We start from the raw sequence: 17,592 nt of genomic DNA on the forward strand, positions 1-17,592 counted from the left end.
AGTCAAACTCATTTTAAAAACCTCTAATGTGATAATGTGATGTTGTCATATCATGCCGCGGTTTGTGGAAGAATAGTTTTGGGAGGAATAGATTTAATTGTGTTGCTTAAACTAAATCAAAAGGAAGATTAGCTGAGAGTAAATGTTGAGATTAGGCCTTAATCTGCAGGGTTTGTGTAGGAATGTGTGTTTTTCACCTTTTGTGTGCGTGACTATGCAGTAAACAGGAAACCCCCCCGACCTGACCTGGTTGTGTTTTCATGTGTGTGGGCAGCGGTGCACTGAGCGGTGGGGACGTGCCGCCCTCGCCTCATCCACAGGACGAGACGCTGGCGTGGGAATCACAGGACCTGTCCCCGCAGGACGTGTCCCCGCAGGACGTGTCCCCGCAGGACGTGTCCCCGCAGGACGTGTCCCCGCAGGACGTGTCCCCGCAGGACGTGTCCCCGCAGGACGTGTCCTCACAGGACGTGTCCCCGGGCTGAGAGGATCTCTTACAGGGCGGCTCGGCCTCATCGGATGGAAACTGCTCTGAGAGCAGTCGGTTCCAGGAAGCAGGTTTCACTCAGTTATCTGGACCAAAGCATGAAATCCCCTCGAATGCTTCACATGGGCTGAACTCGTGTTACTTCACCACATAACTCGGTCAACCTGCTTCTGGGAAAAAGCCCCGAACTGGTCTGAGAGCTGCCGGTCGTGCAGGTTGAAGGTTGAAGATGTAAACTGGTTCCCTGACACAATGCACACGTCTGTAAAGAGCTATTCTAGATTCAAAAGTTAATGTAGTTTTTTTGGTTTGTTTATATAATTGTTCTTAATGCATTTTGCTGTAAGCAGAACTTTAGAAAGACAGTGAAGAGTTACATCATTATCCTGCAGAAGAACTCTGGTGTATTTCACCCCCACCTCTCCATGGGCTGCTCATCTCATCCACATGGTTTCTCAGATTGATCTTCCTGCCACACCACAGGCCGGACGCAGCTTCCTGCACCCGGAGACAACCTACGTGAGCAGCACATGGTGGTGGAGACCAAACTCAGAGCAACATTTAATGGTTTCATCCTTCAGCTGAAAACTAATGAAGCAGAACTTAAAGTCAGAAGATGTTAAATCATAAAACCTGATCTCCACCTCGTCCTGTAACATCATATTGACGCCGCTGGTTTCTCTTAAGCTCTGTCCTCACACATTGAACTGTAAACATTTTATAAAAACTCAAACTAAAATTAAAATACGTGTCTTTTGAAGTTCCAACTCGTGTCCAATCAGCGTCTCCTTCAATCAGTCAAACGTTTACTTTAACCACAAGGAGGTTTAGTCGACTCATACCTCAACCACAGTCATCACAGACCAAAACAAATCCCCAAACCTGGATTACTCATTTTGGAATCCTTTGACCAATGACCTAGTTTGGTCAGTAGGTTCATGTTAACGTTGTTTCTGCACACGGACCGAAGACCAGGAGGGACCAGGAGGTCCGGTCCAGCAGGAGGAACCAGGAGGAGCCAGGAGGAACCAGGAGGTTTGATCCATTAGGAGGAACCAGGAGGAGCCAGGAGGAGCCAGGAGGAACCAGGAGGAGCCAGGAGGAGCCAGGAGGAGCCAGGAGGAGCCAGGAGGTTCGGTCCAGCAGGAGGAACCAAGAGGAACCAGGAGGAGCCAGGAGGAGCCAGGAGGTTCGGTCCAGCAGGAGGAGCCAGGAGGAGCCAGGAGGAACCAGGAGGAGCCAGGAGGAGTCAGAAGGTTCGGCCCAGCAGGAGGAACCAGGAGGAACCAGGAGGAGCCAGGAGGAGCCAGGAGGAGCCAGGAGGAGCCAGGAGGAACCAGGATGTTCGGTCCAGCAGGAGGAACCAGGAGGAGCCAGGGGGAAACAGGAGGTTCGGTCCAGTTGGAGGAACCAGGAGGAGCCAGGGGGAAACAGGAGGTTCGGTCCAGCAAGAGGAACCAGGAGGTTCGGTCCAGCAGGAGGAACCAGGAGGTTCGGTCCAACAGGAGGAACCAGGAGGTTTGAACCAGGAGGTGTGGTTCAGCAGGAGGAGGAGAGGAAGGGTGCAGGTGCAGGAGTAGAACGTTTCTTTCCCAGAGCTTCAAAGTAGAGAGGTTAACACCCAAACTGCACAAAACAAACACACACAAGTACCACACTGACACACACTCAGGGGCAAACACACACCCACCTCCCTCCCAGGGGGGGGGGGGGGGGGGGGGTGGATACTGATATTTTTCCTGTCTGCTCATTATTCTTGAACAGAGATAAGTCACAGCGAACAGGAAGAGCTCTCATGCTAATGCTCTCCATGCAGACCTTCCGTTTCCGCCTCCTGGCCACTAGGTGTGTGTGTGTGTGTGTGTGTGTGTGTGTGTGTGTTAGTGGAAGATGGACTCCAGTGAGATCAAATGAAAGTGGGATTTGTTTGAATACACTGGAAGGCTTGAGCTTGTATTCATTACCTCCAGTCGGTGCAGCCAGGCCTCACAGCTGCAACAACCCTCACAGCTCAGCGTGTCGGGGCCTCCGGGCGAAGACACACACTTTACACTCGTGAGGGAGTTTGTTTGAGTCTCGGACAGATTCTGGAACTGGGCTCCGGGCCTCAGGCAGGTGAGGGTCTGCTGCTCTGCAGGGAGTCCAGAGTCCAGAGCCGAGTCTGCACCACCACGGCACAACTGGACCAGTCGAGTCATTGTGTTTCTTCCAGGTTGTTCTGCATCTCTTTGTGATTCTGCATCAATTGATTTGTGTCGGTTTGTAGTTGCTTCATCTGGCTTTGTGATCATTTTGTGCCTTTATGTGTGCTTTGGTTATTGTGCGTGTGTGTATTTCTGTGTGTGTCTTCGTCAATCTGATTGACATTTGTTTGTATTTAACAATCATTTGTGGTTTTTGTTCATTTTTTGCGTTGTTTTACATCTTGAAAGGGTCGTTATGTGTCTGTGTTGGTTCTGTGTGTTTATGTCTTTTAAATAAATGTGAAGTTGATTTGTGGTCACTTTGTGTCTTTAGGGTTGTTTTGTGTCTCTCTGTATGTTGTCTCTCCTTATGGTGATTTTGTGCGACTTTATAGTTGCTTTGTGTCCATTTGTTCTCATTTTGTGGACTTTTCAGATTTTGAAACAAGAAATAATAACTCAGCTCAAACAGAAGCTGTGGTCCAGCTCTTCCCTGACCTCACGGCCCTTGAGCCTCGTGGTTCTGGTTGTTAATCCGTGGTTTGATTCCTCAGACTCTCACTGCAGCAACATCATCAACTGCAGACTTTCATTTGTGTAATTGTTGATGTTTAAGTCACGGGACCACCCAACGTTCTTTTTCCTGAGGATGAGCTGTCCCTCCAGAGGACGGCCATTACCTCAGCATATGACACATACACACACACACAGAGAGAAAGACACACACACAGACACAGACACACACAGGCCCACAAACAGTTGTGCGTTGAGTTGGGGGATTCCCAGTGGGTGGTTCAGAGTCAGAATGAGGTCACTTCATTCTGTAGTGATACACACACACACCCCAAAACTTCTGGGTGAAAATCACAGTGAAGTTTCTCGGCTTCAGAAACAGCCGCTCTGTCACGCAGCTCTGGAGATTATTAAACACTGGTTTGAAAAAGCACCAAGCGAAATCTGGATTAGTCAGAAATCACCTCCATTTGTTTTTTTATAGCTCCGGAGATGAGTTATTTGAAATCTGCATTCAGTTATGATGCGAGCTCGTGCACGAGAGGTGATATGAAGTAATAAGTAATAAGTAAGGAGATAACATCTGAGCGGCTTCACAGTTAACAACTGATTCTTATCTGACGCTGTAAAAAGACCTGTTGAAGCAAATGAATCCAAAGAACTAGAAGAGGGAGAAAGAAGGATCGATGATTTATGATGAGCTCTAAGAAAGATGAACAAATAAAGATAAGAAATAATAATATGAACTTCCTGTGTTTTGGTCTTTAAGTCTGAATTTAACGTGTTTTCATTCTGCAAAGGAACCGAACCAGTTTGATCCAGATCACGTCCGAGGAACCTTTCACACCTGACATTGTGGTTTAAGGAAAGTAGTTTGATGTTAAAGCCCTTTTTTAATCTTCAGTATAAACCAAACCAGATTCAGACTCTGCTTCATGTTCTGGTAATTCAAGGTGCTTTCCACTGAATGTTAAGAATGATGACACGGTGCATTCTTTCCATACGTTGGAATTTAGCAGAAAAGTTTCCACAGTTTTCACCTCAGGAGATCGGCCAAGTTTCCTCTGTGCAGCCGTGAAGTTACAGCATCGAAGCGTCTGTGACTGTGTCTGTGACTGTGTCTGTGACCGCGTCTGTTGTTTGAGATGCTTTGAAGACTTTGTGTACGACACAGATAAATAATAAAAGACTTCAGGGCCACATAGGTGAATCAGGAATGTGGGTGAGATGTTTGTTGCTGCTGTGAGGATGAACAGAACCTGATGCTTCACTCTGCAGATACATCATCATGTTTTATGTGTTGAAGTCATTAAGTTTTAATGTGTAGATATATCAAACACACTGTGTGAGACATCAGCAACAACACAGAGACCTGAACACACTTTCACTCTGGTGCTCCAGAGAAAATGATCAGAAAACAATGTCCTGGTTCGGAGGAAACCACAGAGTTCACTGGGAAGCTTCTAGAATGTAGCTCCAATACAAACTGGTCCCAGTCCATGGATCATCCACACACACAAACACACAAACACACACACCCAACCGCACAAACAAATTCTTCTTAGGAATATCTTAAATTTGACAATTGTAATGTTTCAACACGTTGAACACCACAGGCAGACTTACAGTAACCTCCATCGCGTCGGGGGGGGGGGGGGGGGGGGGGGTGACAGAAGTCTCACAGACGGATATTTCAAAACTTCAACACATCATGAAACCAGAACTGTTCTGCAGGGTCAGCGAGAAGGAAACATGTCCTTCTGTGAATCACCTGTACTGGTCCTTTAAATGACCTTCAACACGTGAAGCGCTCGGCTGACTTGGGCCTGACGTCCATTCAGCTTCAGGCTATTTCTGCCTCCAGGAGACGAGAGGGACACTGGGCCGTCTGGGAGCTTCGGGGTTTAGACAGCTCCCTGCACGCTCCTCTTAGACTTTACATACGGGGCGTCTCAAGTGGCCGAGAGCGCTGACAGCAGCACATGTCCTGTGCATCATTCCCACAGACTCACAATCCTCTGCTGGCACACACATCCTACTCATCACAAAAGTCCATCAGTTATCAGAGGGGGACATTCAGCCTGGGGACACGAGACAAAAACCTACAGTAAACTCTGCACATGCTTCTGATGAGAAGAATGTGAAAGTCACAGAAATGGGAACAGGAAACAAAATGTAGGAAGAGATGAGACATTAAGAGACAGGAGACAAGCTGAACTCAGGCTGGGTGTGTGTCTGGGGGGGGGGGGGGTCTCCAGACTTTCTGCAGAGTCTCTTCAGCCTGTTCACAAGTAGAAAGTAGGGAGAAGGTCCGGAGGAGCAGATGTGAGACACGACAGGAAACATCTGCAGGATTCACCACGAGCTGCTGTGTTCATGACTTCCTGATATTGCAAAGAAATTGGACAAAGTTACACAACCTTTACCTTTATTTTGCACATGTATAAAAATAGCCTATTTTTTTATTTTACACAGTTTGTCTATTTTATCTTATTTATCTTAGAATCTGTTTTCCCTTTGCGCTGCTTCTTCTTATCTTAGATTAAAAAAGGTCTTTATTATATAACAGCTTTTTTTAAAAGATGGGCACCAACAACAAAACTAATATTTATTCTCTATAATCACCTATTATTCTGTTTCTTTTTAATCTTATTTATATACAGATATCTTTTATTTCCTTTTATTCATCATGACCTGTATCAGAAATGTAAGAACACAAATCTGGTTTACTGAATCCAGAGGCCCAGTAAGAGAATCTGTGATTATCTGCGGTTATACATCTTAATAAATCTAGACAGGTTTTATGATCGAGTTGGGATGAATTAATTATCAATGGAAACACTATCTCATTGTGTGTGTGTGTAAAAAATACAAAGTGAAACAATACAATGAAGTGTTTGCAGTTTGGAGAGACGCTGAAGAGGGGAAGGTTGTTGGCTCCTCTTCCTCAGTCGTTTCCTGTGTGGTCCACATTCTGCGTCTCCTGTTTCACGAGCCTGGTTTTCTTAAAGCATCCATCACACAGACAACAGCGGGTCGGAGCGTGGATATGATGATGATGATGATTTATGGGCTCACTCCTAACTCTGTGAGATTCATGGTGAAGGCAGAGCAGTGAGCTCAGACACGCTGGACGCCTCTGGCTCTCCGCTGCAGCTCGACTGCCTCTGACACCATCGCTGCAAAACGCAAAGGAAATAAAATGTGACCGGAGGAAATGAACGGAGAACTGCTGCTCTGGATCTAATTTAATCATAACCATAGAAAATCTCAGTTAAATGATGGCCTGTGACGAGGGAGTGGGATCTGAACCCATCATTCCACTGCTAATGAAAGTGACTCACCGTGTTTATCATGGCCGGCTCCGGACCAAGCTGCAGGTTACAAGTTCAGATGCAGATACTGAGGTGAAAGGTTGCTGGGTTCACACACACACACACTCACTCACACACACACACACACACACACACACACACACTCTGCTGATACAGGAGCACCACGTGTTCCCGTAATTTGCCCTTCGTGCAAAAAGCCAAAATAGCAGCTTTCCAGCTTAGCAACTGTCAACAGCGCGACCAAAGGCAATGTCATCATCCGATTGGTTCTAAAGTTTCCTCCGCCCACAGGATGGTTTACACGGTGCCCCGTTTCTATTTTACTGCTTACACTCCATCACAACACACACACACACACACACACACAGACACACACACACAGACACACACAGACACACACACACACACACACAGTGGGAAGAAAACCACTAATCATTTCAGGGCCACTGTGTCGATTCCCACTCGTCCCTCCACTCACTGACGAAGAGCTAAAAAAGAAAGAAAGAGTTGTTTGCTGTGTGTAACCAGGTCTCAGCTTCACATCCGGGCCCCAGACCCCAGACCCCAGACCCCAGACCCCAAACTTAGAAACCGGTGCTCGGATTTGTCTCCTTGTGTCAGCTGGGTGTTGACACGGGTGTAAATCGGTGTTGTGGCCTCTTGTACGGGTTATTCTGAGAGCAGGTTTGGGAATTGAATGAGCGACAGCGACACAGCGAGCGGCAGCGAGAGGCCACGGCTCCGTGTGGACGCAGACCCACAGTGCAGCGGCATGGTGGCGCAGCGTACAGTATGTGGTCCAGTGGGAGTCGACTGGCAGGGTAATTAGAGGCTTGTTTCAAGTGGAACAGACCTTACAGTAACAGTGACGCTGACAGATTGATGGTGTGTACTGGGAGGTTGATGGTGTGTACTGGGAGGTTGGGACAGCACTGGAGGTCCTGCTCATGAATGGAGGGAGCGACGCACACAAGCTGTCGCCGGGTCTGGGAAAGAACTTCGGGAAAATCCCACGGGCCGGCAGATGTGCACGTGGAGCCGGGTCCGGATTCACTTTACTGTTAACTAGTCTGAGGGCGGTCCCTACAGGGGCGGAGTCTACCTGTACTTCACTCTGATTGGTTTGTAGACGGCTTCTGACGTGGGACTGTGGTCAGGTGTGGGGGGGGGGGGGGGGTGAACATGAATAAAACATTTGGTTGCCCAACATGATGGTATCACTAGCAGCATCAGCACCTTCATGTGCAGTACTCCACAGTACTACAGTACTACACAGTACTCCACAGTACTACAGTACTAGAGTAATCCACTACTAGAGTATTCCACAGTACAGTACTACAGTACTCCACAGTACTACACTACTCCACAGTACTCCACAGTACTACAGGGCTCAACAGTACTATAGTACTACAAAGTACTCCACAGTACTACAGTACAAGAGTAATCCACTACTAGAGTACTCCACAGTACTACAGTACTCCACAGTACTACACTACTCCACAGTACTGCACAGTACTACAGTACTAGAGTAATCCACAGTACTACAGTACTCCACAGTACTACACTACTCCACAGTACTCCACAGTACTACAGTACTAGAGTACTCCACTACCAGAGTGCTCCACAGTACTACAGTACTCCACAGTACTACAGTACTAGAGTAATCCACTACTAGAGTACTCCACAGTACTACAGTACTACACAGTACTCCACTACCAGAGTGCTCCACAGTACTACAGTACTCCACAGTACTACACTACTCCACAGTACTGCACAGTACTACAGTACTAGAGTAATCCACAGTACTACAGTACTCCACAGTACTACACTACTCCACAGTACTCCACAGTACTACAGTACTAGAGTACTCCACTACCAGAGTGCTCCACAGTACTACAGTACTCCACAGTACTACAGTACTCCACACTAGTTCCAATGCACTTACAGTATGTGGAGCTGTTAGAAGCCACACATGAAGGCAGATGGAGGCTTCCAGTGAGCAGATGATTAAAAGGAACATTAATCTCAAACATCTCAGTAGAATCTAGTAAATCTAGAACCTGTGGTTTCCATTGGACAGAAGCCGTCCTCAGTTGTTTGATCCTTCTATTGTTTAATGACGTCTCAACTTGTTGTGATTGGCTCCAAACTCCGAACTCTCCAAACCAAACCAGGGTTCATATTTGATCCAGACCCAGACCACCACTTGGGGTCGGATCCTTTCACACCTGGTGTTTGATTCTGACAGAACTGAAAAGTCCGAAGGTGCAAACGACACAAGGTGTGAAAAACGTCCTCAGCAGAAATCACGTCTGCAGCTCAAACGTCCACAGATGACAAATGAGCTTCCTGTCGTCTCCTGTGCAGCCGCAGGAAAAACATTCAGCTGCACATTCTGAGGGATCAACGGAATATGAAAACGCTCTGTGGGAAAACAATGTGCCCAGTCTCTGTGGTGAAACGTAAATGATTCAGAAAGATTCAGGACTGCACGAACGCTCCCCTACAGACGTCCACATCGCTCACGCTGAAATCAGGATGACGGGCGAGATCAGGAAACTCTGGATTCAGGAGCGGCACAAAGAAAAACACACAAACAGCTACAGCACAATGAACCCAAACACACGGTCAGCTGCTTTCCTTAAAAACATTCCCTGAAACAAACTCGGTGACTTAATATAGCCCGTCCCCCGCGGCCCCGGCCCTGACCCGAGCTCCAGTCCCGACCAGAGCCGCGGTCGCCCGCTGTCTCTCTCTCCTCACTGATGACTCTGAACTCTCAGCGGCGCTTTGGCTCAGTGGCCCCACTTCATCAAGTCGGGGGATTGCAGAAAAACAACACACACACAGTAACACACACACAGTAACCCATGCATGTGCAGAAACAGCCAGCTGCAGAAGGACACACACATCTGCACACTGCGATGCTTTCTCAGCACTGCTGCGTTTGCGTAAGAGCCAATTCAAGGCAATTATGGTCTTGGTACCAAAACAGGTCTCTGAGGACAGCGTCCGTCCAGCCGCTCGTCCCCCTGGACCCATCGCGCACAATACATCACAGATCTCACAGGGTAATTGTGATGTGTACGTTCTCGTGGTCACATCCCACCGAACTACATCGGTTTCATTATGCAAATCCTTTCTGTCCAGAATGTTGATGAGATTGTGTTCGTCGTCCGAGTCGTTGTTGTGTTTACTTTGTGGTTATTGTCCTTCTAAATCTGACATTTAGGGAAACAGACTGTTGTCTCTGTGTGTGTGTGTGTGTGTGTGTGTGTGTGTGTGTGTGTGTGTGTGTGTGTGTGTGTGTGTGTGTGTGTGTGTGTGTGTGTGTGTGTGTGTTTTGCAGAGTGTCGCCCCCCCGACCCCTTGAGGTTCACAGAGCGGCCCCTCAGGGGAACAGACTTTAAATGTTCTTTGCGGGGGTTATAGAACATTATTAATATTCAAAGTTTGTAAAATAACTTGTGATAAACATGGTGTCCTCAGAAATCATCCTCAGAAACTCTTAAGAATGATAAATGCTTTGCATTCTCAGACTTTGTTTACTTTCCGTGCTCCGACCACTTTCACAAGAAAACCTTTTAAATCAAGATGATTAAATGCATTTTCTAAATCGGACAATATATCTTTGGACAGCGTGTTTACAGTCTGGACGCTGCGTCTTCATTGGTGTTTGTTCATCCAGCAAGTTAAGTTACACTTTGTGTAAACACTTTGCTGCACAACAACACAAGGGGAGTCTTGTGTAAATCCCTCGGCGCTTCGCTGACGTAGACGTTTTCATTTCTTCTCTCGTTCTTTAAGAAAATCCTGATTTCTAATTAGATCTGTTTACTTCTTTGTCTGAATTTCTCCTCTGTTGCTTTGTTTTTATTTATTTTTTTTATTGTGACGTCTTAGATTTCTGATGAGACACACTCGTCTTACTTATAAATGAAAGTCAGTAAAGTTCAGTACAAGAAAGGTCTCTTCATGAAGTGTCATTTAAATGCAGTTGTTGACATTGTTTATTTGAAAGTCTCACTTTTAGGAGGTGTTTCATAATTTGTGTTGTTCACATGCAAATGAGTGTTGGTTCGATCTCACTGTTCGATGCCTGATGTGGTCGTAACGCTTTCCTCAGCTGCATCCGTCGATTTAACTTAATAAACAAATAATGATTGTAATAACTTGATTATTACCTTTATAGAGCAAAGTGAAAAAGTGATTCACACACATAAAATAAAAGCATTAATATCATAATGAAGACTGATTATATATGACTTGTAATTGAAGGATTATAAAATATAAATAGGTTAAGATGTTTCATTAAAAGCTTCAAAACAGAATCTTAAACATCTAATCTTCTTATATTTAATCTATTATTTAAATTTTATTTAATTAAAAAAATCTGATGATAAAACACAGGTTTAATCACTTGTCCGTCACATCAACACAAAACACGAGCGTCGGTTCCGAGCAGAGGTTGTTAAACCTTGTGTTTACTGACCCACTTTTGTGTGAGTGTGTGTGTGTGTGTGTGTGTGTGTGTGTGTGTGCGTGTGTGTGTTACCATGACCAAACCTCATGAATGCACATTTCACCATCATAATACGGAAAAAAAAGGCACAATCATTTTCATTTGTTTCAATAATTCTCAGATGCCACAAATGTTGTGTTTTCAACATTTCAGGACGGTCTCCTCTCACCACAGACACGTAGTGACAGACACAAAGGACCAGAACAAGAGCTGAGGCCCAGTTTCCTTAAAAGAAGAAGTTTTACAGGAAAGTTCAACGTTACCCCCGAACAACTCAATACCTGCCCAAATGAAATGATGAGGAAATCACCTGGAGACTGAAGAACCTGTGAACTGAAGCCTCAACGTCTGAGAAACGTTACTCCTGAGGTTCTGTTCTGTAACAACCAGTTCACCCATCGATCCCACTGGGCGTGTGGAATCAGCTCCTCTGCTCTCGACACAACACAAACTGATCACATCTGACAAATCTGCAAAAAAAAGAGATTTCCAGGAAACTTCAGTCGTGACGCAAACTTCTCTCTCTTCTAACCAGGTCACGGTGGAACATGAAGGAAACGGAACCTAGAAGAACCCAAAGAGCCGCGGAACCCGCCCACAGAGGGACCAGGACCCACTTCGAGGATTAAGAGACAGCGATTAGGACGATCATCAACTGCACACGTTCTATTTCTGTCCTGATTTCTGATTGGACGTCTGTGTGGTCGATGAATCACAGACGCTGAGCCGCTGCACAGGCCACACCTCGGAAAAGTACAGCTGAAGAATGTACAGTAGATGCTGCTGTCTCTAAATACCCCTCATTTGTGTGGGTCTGTCTGTGTGTGTGTGTGTGTGTCTGTGTGTGTGTGTGTGGACTCAAAATATAAAAGTTTGCAAGAGCATCACAGGGGGAAAAATGTGACACCCTCAAAAGGAGATGATGCCCAGTGTCGTTCTGAGAAATGAGATCTATACCACAACCACACTGCCAAAGCCTCACACAGACAGACACACACACACACACACACACACACACACACACATCATGACTGTATGAGTGAGTGTTTCCTGGCCTGTCTCTCACGTCTATCCCAGATCCACCGACTCTTGTCTCACAGCTCGACTCCTCCGTCATTTCCTGCCGTCGGCTCTGTGTAGAATCATCCGGGGCCGGGGCCGGGGCCGGGGCCGGGGCCGGGCCGACGGGCTCAACTGATGCTGCGTAATTGTCGCAATTATTGGGAAGACAAATCAAATTACCAGGACTCCGCTGGTCCTGAGAGGCCGGCTGTGTGGGTACCAGTCAGCCGCCTGATGACATGTCGCGCTGTGACAACCACTTGGGCTGAGAAATGGGTTCTGACTCGGCGGCAGGAAAATGAGACCGAGGATTTGTGCAAAGGCAGATTTCAAAACCGTTTTTGTTTGAGAAGTCTCTTCAAACACTTTCCTCCAATTGTCGACCTTTGCTTGAAGGGAAATCAACCCCTGGACGCTCTGTGAATAGCAGATTCAATAAAGCAGTGACGTTTGTGCAGAGGGAATATTCGGTTTCAAGGTCTTTTCAGTTCGCTCTTTTCAGACGACCATGTTCACTTGTTCTTCAGCTTTTGGATTTCTTCTGCTCCCCGAGTGTGACAGATGCAAACTCTGGAAGTGTCTGTGTTTTGAATGGTTTTGTGGTTCTGTTACTTTCTGCTCTGTGAGGGAAACGTCGATAAGAGATTTATCTTTTAGCCTCTTTTAAAAATAAATGCCTCCCTTGGAGATTACTGCTTTTGTGTAATGGAGGCAGGGGACACCGAAGCCACATCTACTCTCTATCTACAGTGATTGTTTTCATCTGAAAATCATCCTCCACTCTAGATTCACATCACTTCATACCTGAGGCCAAAGATCTGAACATGTGAAATGCAGATGTTACTTTATTTCACTATAGATTTTATAACAAAAGGCCCAAACAGCAGATAACAGAAACAGGCCCCATGTTTTCTTTTATTAATTTTCAAAAAAACAGTTTCCAAACCTGCAACTCGGCCACAAATCAAATCGTTTGTTCCGTGTGGTGAATTTCCACGAGAGTTTGAAGCCTCTCAAATTCACAGTATCTGAAATTCAGGGAAGCTCGTTGTCATTCAGCATTAGAACCACATGTTGGGGCACAGGAAGCCCGGGAGGAAATGTGAGGACATTGCTCGGTTATCTGTCGGTGGGGGGGGGTTCAGCAGCAGCCGCTCTAGATGTGAGCTTTCACTTCGACAGGCAGCCGCTCTCTATGAGCTGACACAGAAGTTTATCACTGCGCTGCAAACTGCAAATAAACCAGGTGCCTGCGATGCTGCAGCAGATCCATCACGATAAGATTGAAAATTATCTGAGTTGCACGAAACCTGTTTAGTTACCAAGAGCAGTGAGGTCCTCTGGTAGAGCGGAGACGTGTGCAGCTTGAGTGTTGCTCTGTGACAAACAGAGCATCCTACGATGGTTTCTGTGACTGAACTCAGCCTCACTGGACTCTGAGCTGAAGAATCAGACGCTCTCCGCTCTGTGGGACATGTAGAGGCTGCAGACGATGCTCTGTAAACAGCCGGTCGCTCTGGATCAATGTCTGCTCAGCGTCAAAGGGCCAAGACGAGGAGACTAGCCCCACAGCCAGGGATCTGAACCCTTCACCTTCTGACAGCATCGATCTGCACCACGTGCAAACTGATGGAGATGAAGCTGAGGGTTCCCCTGAATTCACGATTTAGAGGAAGGGAACTAGTGTTGTACAGAAGTGTGCGACGAGGACTCTGATTGTGTGTGTGTGTGTGTGTGTGTGTGTGTGTGTGTGTGTTGCCTAGAGGGAATACAGTGACTGTGAAACCAAAGTGCCCCGCCCACTCCCACGCTGGAAAGAATGATGTGTTATTCTGTAAATGACAGTACTGACCAAACAAATGCTTGTCTGAGGTAAGACACTGGGCATTGTGCGTGTGTGTCTGTCCATGTGTGTGTGTGTGTGTGTATGTGTGTGTCTGTGTGTGATTGCCTTGCATGCAGCAGTTGTCCATAAACAGCCTGTGTATCTTCTGCAGATATTTAGTGCTGGAGAGCGTCAGTGAGGCCCCCTGTGGAGTGTTTGGACTGCAAACCCCCCCTCGTCTGTTGTGGTGCCAAACTGTGTGTGTGTGTGTGTGAGTGTGAGTGTGTGTGTGTGTGTGTGTGTCTGTGTGTGTCTGTGTGTGTGCAGTGAGGGGGCCGGACTCGTTGGACTCTTTCTAATCACAGCGACCACAGAGGAAGTTGTTTACTCTGTGTAGGTGTGTGTCCTTGTGTGCAGCCAGTGGGTCTGTGTTGTGCGATTGCAGGTGCGGATGCATGCCGTGCTTTGGTTTACGAGTGTGTGAGTAAGTATAGTGTGTGAGAGCCCGAGCGTGTGTTTTGCGTGAGAGTCCATCTCCCTTCATGTGGTCACTGAATCCTGCCGCAGTTGGCATAATTGTGTTTACAGTAAAGCTACTGCCTCCTTCTTCACTGGCTGTGGAACAAACACTTACTGGATCAGAATCAAACCAGAGGCCAAGTGCTGAAGTGTGGGATTCGAACCCCGTGTGGTTCCAGGTATCCAGAGAAACGTCAACATCTAAACCGTCTCGTGTTGTCAGGTTGAAATTAGCTTTTTGTCTTGCGAAGAGTAATTCGAGCGCTCATTCCTGACATGTGAGCGACGCCACAGGATCCAGGCCCAGCGCCGGTCCCCCCCCCCCCCCCCCCCCCCCTCACCGGGCCCACACAGGTCGTGTCCCTCTCTCCTCCAGTTTGGCTTCGGATCTGAGCAAAGATTTGAATATTTATAAAAAAAAAGGCTCTAAAAGGTGGACGAGAATTTAAAGAAGAACTTAGTTGTCTTGTAAAACACTTCAGAGTATTTCTTACTGGGCGTGTCCGTGCAGAACATGAACATGAGTTGTGGTTGTGTCCTGATATCAAACTCTGAGAAAACACAGAGTTCACTTCAGGTTTAATCTCATTCTGTTGCTATTCAAATTATACACATATAATACAATATATAATCATAATTAGTACTGACATGTTTACACAGATACAAACGCCCCGAGGAACCATCCAAACCCTGGTCCATGTTTACTCTGCTCAGAATCTTTCTGCATCACTTCTTCATCACTGACTAGTTTCATGTAAATTCAGATAAGAACAAGTACAGATTAAACTTTGAGAAAACACAATGTTCTCTTCAGATTTAACAAATCTTGATAAACCTCCAGAAGATTTTATGGTTTATTAACCATTTGCCCAAATGAAAATAGACGGATAATACACAATTAGCACAGTAATTCAAATATCTTACATATTCTACATTTTTACCAAATAGAATTACTCCTAGTCGTCTCTATGCAGACGATATGCTGCTGTGAGTATGTTGATCATTTCTCCTCCAGACTTGTCTTTCATCAAAGTGGACTTTCTAGTGTTTGTGTTTCTCGTTCTCGGTTCAAAATAAATCTCACTTTCAACACAGCTAACGATTAGATAAAGAATGAAAGAACGTCAACAAACTCACTTGTGTGCAGATCAAAGGACTTTACAAGATCGTACACGATTCTCTGATCCAAACGCCCGAGGCTGAAAGAACCAGCTTCTCCTCCAAGTGTTTGGAAGAAGGCGAGACTGTTGACCGGTGAAGAGAAACTGAGCTGTGACGTCACGCTTCAGATTCAACTGTCGATCTACGTTAGGACTTTCACTGAAGGTCCCGAGCTCTAGGAAGTGATCAACAGAATGAGATCATAGTTGGTAGAGATACAAGAGGAATGAGCTTCCTCTGTGGAGAACCTGTTCTTCCTCCTGTTCTTCCTCCTGTTCTCCCTCCTGTGCCTCCCTCCTGTTCTCCCTCGTGTTCTCCTTCCTGTTCTCCTTCCTGTTCTCCCTCCTGAGCTTCTTCCTTTGGAGGTTTTCAGGACTTTCTGGAGAAGACTCCAGAACAAACCCAGAACCCGTCTGGACCTGAAACCACTTGGAACGCACCAGCAGTTTGGTGAACTCAGCTCAGGCTGCGACCATCTTGACCTGAATCCAGTAGCTCCATCTCCATTCGTATGCAGATGATACCCTGCTGTGCATCTAGTCATTAGAAATGTGAATGTTAATAAATCTCGCTATCTGAATCAAACTAGTACTTTATTATATGTCTCAACAGCCAACATTTAAAATCAAACATCAAATAGACTTTCTTGTTAGTTTAAAATGAATGTTTCTTCTTATCGTGTCTCTCTTGAAAAACGATATCTCGACCTCAAGACAACAAACCGAATAAAGAAAGAAACAAAGCCCATAACTTCTGAGCAGAACAAACAAGGTTTTAAAATATGATCAAAAGGCACAAAGTAGAAAGTACTAGGTTGTACTAAAAATATTTAGTGGTACCTCCATTTTTATGTAAATGATATGCTGCTGTACATCCCCTAACTCTATCTCCTTCTGAAACACGCTAGCACTTAAATATTTGGCTCGACCGCAGTGTTGTGCATAATCCACGTTGATTCAACGATGAAACTTCAAACCAGGCTTTCTAGTTTAGCTTATCTTTCTAATTATCAGGCCCCTCATGAAAAGAAGATATAAACCTCATCACAACAAACAGATTAAATAAAGACTGACCGCATGTCAACAAACTCACTTCTGTGCAGAACCAAAAAGACTCGAAAGTAGAAAGTGCTAGGTTGTCCTACAAATATTTAGTAGAAGAAGAGACTGTGGTGAGGAGGAGCTGCGCTGACATGCAAAGCTTTCCATTCGCCGGTCGCTCTATGCTACGACCTTCACTGGAGGTCATGAGCTCTGGCTAGTGATCGCAAGAACGAGATAGATATCTGGGCTCCGTCTTTCTGATTGGGTGAAGTTCTGAAGAAAACGCACCATCAGAAAGTTACGAGCAGTTATGCATTGTCCCAAATGTATTCCGTAGAGGTTTTTGCATCATCATATCAAAGAGACTCGGTGCGTCTAACATAACGATCGGGCATAACAGCACGAAAGCAATTAGTGTTGCGTTGTGTTGGAAAGCTCCGGTTGTAGATGGAGACCTGATTGAGATGATACGTGAAACCAGGATCCCTACGAGCACTGAACTCTCCCGGTGCCCAGATTCTGTTGATTCTGCAACTTGAATAATAACCCTCGGGCGAGTTCAGGGGAATCAGATACCTGTTTGTGAGATTATGGTCTTAACGCTGCGCCAACTGTCCACACTCCACATGCAGACATCAAAAGAGAGATTACAAGAAATCTATGAATATTGTTTTCCCACGTCCTCGTGTGTCTTTGAATGTTGCATGAGTCGCGGCGCTGTCAGTGGGTTCATCACCCGGGCTATGTAATTCTAAACAGCTGTTTGTGTGAGTAAGTGCCTGTGTGTTTAAATGTGTCTATGCATGCATGTAATCCTATGTGTATATCAAAGTGTGTGTGTCTCTGTGTGTGTGTGTGTCATCCCCTCCCAGACTGACGTTAACCCCACACACCACACAGACAGACGCTGGTTGATTCCTGGATTCCTCTCTCTAATCTGCT

This window comes from Pleuronectes platessa, chromosome 14 (genome assembly GCF_947347685.1).
Source record: "Pleuronectes platessa chromosome 14, fPlePla1.1, whole genome shotgun sequence".
NCBI lineage: Eukaryota > Metazoa > Chordata > Actinopteri > Pleuronectiformes > Pleuronectidae > Pleuronectes > Pleuronectes platessa.